General features: G+C 34.3%; 1 long non-coding RNA gene across 1 annotated transcript; it reads right to left on the reverse strand.

The window, feature by feature from the left end:
- Positions 1–2,223: 2,223 nt before the first annotated feature.
- On the reverse strand, positions 2,224–2,715 carry LOC131180978 (uncharacterized). Its single transcript, XR_009149624.1, has 3 exons — positions 2,627–2,715; positions 2,457–2,526; positions 2,224–2,361 (listed from the first exon to the last, which is right to left on the reverse strand). It is a non-coding gene; the product is annotated as an uncharacterized LOC131180978 (long non-coding RNA).
- Between the last annotated feature and the right edge of the window lie 2,287 nt (positions 2,716–5,002).

The raw sequence follows: 5,002 nt of genomic DNA on the forward strand, positions 1-5,002 counted from the left end.
CATTGTTGTCACAGGTAGATAGACAGATAGAGCAGCAGAGTAGGCTGCTTGTGCTACACTTTTGGGATTTTGCCGGGTATATTGAGTATACCACCTTCTTGTAATTTCTATTGTAATGTATGTGAATTGTATGTATATATATTGTACTTGGTCTTGAGTAATTGTAAACTAAAGTTATAAATTATTTTGGCTTGTAAAAAAAAAAGTTGTAATATATTTCTCTTATCTCAGCTTTTGGAACTAATGGAAATTGATGTTCAATTGAGTTTAACAAATGTTGAGAAAATTTATTTGTGTTGAACTATTATTGGAGTTTGGGATTGAACAAATATATTGGAAGTATTTTTTTTTTTTTATAGGTTTTTGAAGAACTGTTTTATTCAAAATACAAACGGCACTCTGCCGAAATATTTACAGAAATTACTGATACTTCATATTTGTTATTTGGTTTCACTTCAGTTAAAAAAAAATTTAACACTTGTCAAAAGTGCTCACCACTATAAAAAGAAATAAGAAAATGTTTAAAATCCCTTGTAGTATATTTAATGAGTTATCAGTAGACGAAGTTTGGTAATTTATTAGGTATACTACGGGATCATGTTATGCCTTACGGAGGGATAAGGTATGACAATATATTATCCATTTACCTATCTTATATGGTAATTATTATTAGTTTATTGCCATATTACAATATTTATATCATTAAATTATATGAGTGATTATCATATAAATGATTATAATTTACCATATTGTTTATACTATAATAATATCATTTGTTAATATTAATTGATATAATATTTTAATCGACCCATGTATTAGTTTACATTATTTAATAATATTATTATGATATCATGTGATATTGATAATCCTATATTTGTTATTAGTATGCTAATAATGAAAACTAATATTATGGATATTACAATATTCACTTCCATAAGATTGAACATGTTATTACCTATTATCTATCCTGGTGATAATAGGGCAATTCTTGGACTAGCTTTATTACCCCCATAACTAAACATCTTCATAGGTAAAATTTATATGATCATCTGTGGTTATACAATTTAATTATAGCTTGTATCATAATATAAGAGCCTTAAAGTAGTTATGTTTATGCAATTGACTAAGTGTATCGTGAATTTTAGATTATGTGTTAATGGTTGTGGTTTTGAATCATTAAAAGATTGATCATTCTAAAATATACATCTAATATGTAATGTATTAAATATAAAAGGGTATTATAAGAAGCTTGAACTCTATTAAGAAATTCAAAGTTATGAGTTAGTTATGTATATGTATGTAGTGAGTATCTTATACGAAAGTTTGTATTAGATTTTCGTTAATTATGCTTGTTGTTATGAGATTCACCTTTATGTTAAAGTAATGTTGAGGAAATGTAAAGGTTAAACTAATTGCCTATACTTGTAAGTGTTGATTTTAAACATTTGTTGAAATTCATGAGTGTTATTTACCTTTTTACTTGTTAATGGGAAATTTTATGTGATGAGAATGAGTTTCAAATTATCATAGTTATGTCAAAAGAGGGTACATTATAAGAATAATTATTGAATGTACATGGAAATATTGAGGAATGACTTTGAATTCATAAGACTCTAAAATGATAATGGTTCTTTAACCATCCGTAGTTAGTGAAATTCTACTTATGTTAATCATGAATTAAAGAATCTTAGAGTTGGAAGTAGAGGTTAGCATTCGGTCAGTTCATTTTCGAACCGAACTGAATTGAAATAACCGATAATTGAAAATCTCATAAAATATAGACCGAACCGAACCATTTATTGGAGAAAAACTGAACTGAACTGAATTAGTCATTATCAGTTCGGTTCGATTAATGAAAAATTGAAATTTCATTTTTTTTTTATTGCCAAACCTGCTTTGACCTATAAATTGCATATTTGCATTTGTTCACACTTCATACTATACAATTCATATAAAATCAATTGGGTAGCATCAAATAAACAATCAATTTAATAAAATGCCACTATGCCAAATAAACCATAAAATAAATAAAAGTATAAAACCACTAAATCAAATAATAATCCAAGCACCAAATGGCAAACCATAAAACAAAACATAATTGAAATAAAAGCTAAAATAACGACAACCATACTCTAAATACAATCTAGTTCAGTTATCATTAAAATCAATAAAATAACATAATAATTAAATACCAAATCTCCAATAAGATAAAAATTAAATATAGTCCATATTGAAATCCATCAAATAACAACAGAATTAAATATAATATTAAAATCCATCAAATTTCTAACAATTTGATTTTGAGCAGTCCGACCAAATCCAAAAACAACCTCAAATAAGGAGGCAGTAGCTTTTGGAAACCTACACAAACAATATAATGTAAAAAAAAAGATAATCAATATATAATAATTAATGAAAGCATAAAATAATATAAAACTTTATATAATCAAATTTACATCTAAGAGTTAAGGGTAGGAGTTGAACAACTTGATCCCCCTAATTGGGTTAGGCCAACACTTGGTAGTACTGAAAATTGAATTATATAATGGAAAAAAAAAATCAATCCATATTGAAATGAAAATATTAAAAGATAAAAATGATCTAAATACATGCATTTATTACATACCCTCTTCAAGCTTTTCAAGTTCCTCTAAATCTTCCTCAACATTTATTAGACAATTTGAGGAACGTATCCAATCTTGAGCACAAATCAAACTGTAACGGCCCGGCCCACAGCCTAGTATTGTCCGCTTTGGCCCAGCCCATACTAAGCCTCACGGATTTATCCCTTGGGCTTTTACACCCAAAAGCGCACTAACCAGTGTTTCAAGACCACCCAATTTAAGTTCAGGATCTCTCCCATGCTTTGTCGATGTGGGATTTGCCTAAGGGACATTTCTCCCACCTTTTTGGGACTCAATGTCGTCACTGAGGTTTGCCCCACTATCGCTCAAGAGGCCACGCAGAGCGCTCAGATACCAATTGTAACAGCCTGACCCACTGGCTAGTATTGTTCATTTTGGCCCAATTGTATTGGCTCGGCCCACTGGCTAGTATTGTCCACTTTGGCCCAGCACATACTAGGCCTTATGGATTTGTCCTTCGGGCTTTTACACCTAAAAGAGTGCTAACCAGTGTTCCAAGACCACCCAATTTAAGTCCAGGATATCTCTCGTGCTTTGCCGATGTGGGATTTGCCTAAGGGACCTTTCTCCCCCCTTTTTGGGACTCAACATCCTCACTGAGGTTTGCCCCACCATCGCTCAAGAGGCCACGCGGAGTGCTCTGATACCAATTGTAATGACCCAGCCCACTGGCTAGTATTGTCCACTTTGGCCCAACCCATACTAGGCCTCACAGATTTATCCCTTGGGCTTTTACACCCAAAAGTACGCTAGCCAGTGTTCCAAGACCACTCAATTTAAGTGCAGGATCTCTCCCATGCTTTATCGATGAGGAATTTACCTAAGGGACCTTTCTCCCCCCCCTTTTGAGGCTCAGCATCCTCATTGAGGTTTGCCCCACCATCACTCAAGAGGCCAAGCGGAGTGCTCTGATACCAATTGTAACTGCCTGGCCCATTGGCTAGTAGTGTCCGCTTTGGCCCAGACCATACTAGGCTTCACGGATTTGTCTCCTGGGCTTTTACACCCAAAAGTGCACTAACCAGTATTCCAAGACCACCCAATTTAAGTCCAGGATCTCTCTCGTGCTTTGCCGATGTGGGATTTGCCTAAGGGAACTTTCTCCCTGCTTTTGGGACTCAGCATCCTCGCTGAGGTTTGCCCCACCATCACTTAAGAGGCCACTCGGAGTGCTCTGATGCCAATTGTAATGGCCTAGCCCACTGGCTAATATTGTCTGCTTTAGCCCAACCTATATTAGGCCTCATAAATTTGTCCCTTAGGCATTTACACCCAAAAGCCACGTAGCCTCTTTAGTGGTTGTGGGGCAAACCTCAGCGAGGACACTGAGTCCCAAAAGGGGGGGGGGGGGGAAAGGTCCCTTAGGCAAATTCTACATTGGCAAAGCACGAGAGAGATCCTGGACTTAAATTGGGTAGTCTTACAACACTAGTTAGCGCGCTTTTAGTTATAAAAGCCTAAGAGACAAATTCATGAGGCCTAGTATAGGTTGGGCCAAAGCAGACAATACTAGCCAGTTGCTTGTCCTCAAGCAAAACAAAACTCTATTTTAAAATGCATTTTAGGGGATAACTTAGGAATATAACCAACAATTCAATAAGCACATGATTGAACTCCTCCAATCCTTCATACCAATTACCCTCTTTCAAGGCATAAGAGTTTCAATAGTTGCTTGCTTAGGACTTGCTCTCCCTTCATGGTGTTTCAACTAGTTATTCCTCTATGCAAGGCTATTAATAAGTCATAAATAACCTATTTTATCAAGATAGACTTGAGAAACACTTACTCCCCCAAATTTGCCTCTATTGTGGATGATTGTGATGAAGTATTTGAATTCCAACTCCATAAGCATATCTCAATTTACTATCTCCACTAATGCAGCATATACCTTTCAAAAGATTAAAAGGTCTTTAAAAGGGTTGTAATAGGGCTAAAGGGATAATGAATTGGTTGTCAATGAAAGGTTTTTAGGGAATACAAATATAAAGGTAGCATATGTGCATAAAATATCAAGTATACTAAGTTTTTTCTACTGATTTTGTATGGAGAGAAAGGGCTTTGGGTTTCTTATAGTGCCAAGCATGCTTCCATGATACTTATCTTGGAACTCTTTTTCCCTTTTGCTCTTTTTTTCTCTCTCTCTTTTTTTTTTTTTTTTTTTTTTTTTTTTTTATGTATGTCCCTTTGTCCTCTCCCCCAAACTCATTGCTTTTGTGGGGTTAGGAAGGCATATTTTTCTTTGGTTTCAATTTCACACTTGCACTCTTTCTCGAGTTGTTCATCCTCTCTCCATTTTCCTTTTTTCACTTAATATACTTTTACTTATGCATTTAGGTTACTCAAAAGGGTAGGGTAGG

This window comes from Hevea brasiliensis, chromosome 6 (assembly GCF_030052815.1).
Source record: "Hevea brasiliensis isolate MT/VB/25A 57/8 chromosome 6, ASM3005281v1, whole genome shotgun sequence".
Taxonomy (NCBI): domain Eukaryota; kingdom Viridiplantae; phylum Streptophyta; class Magnoliopsida; order Malpighiales; family Euphorbiaceae; genus Hevea; species Hevea brasiliensis.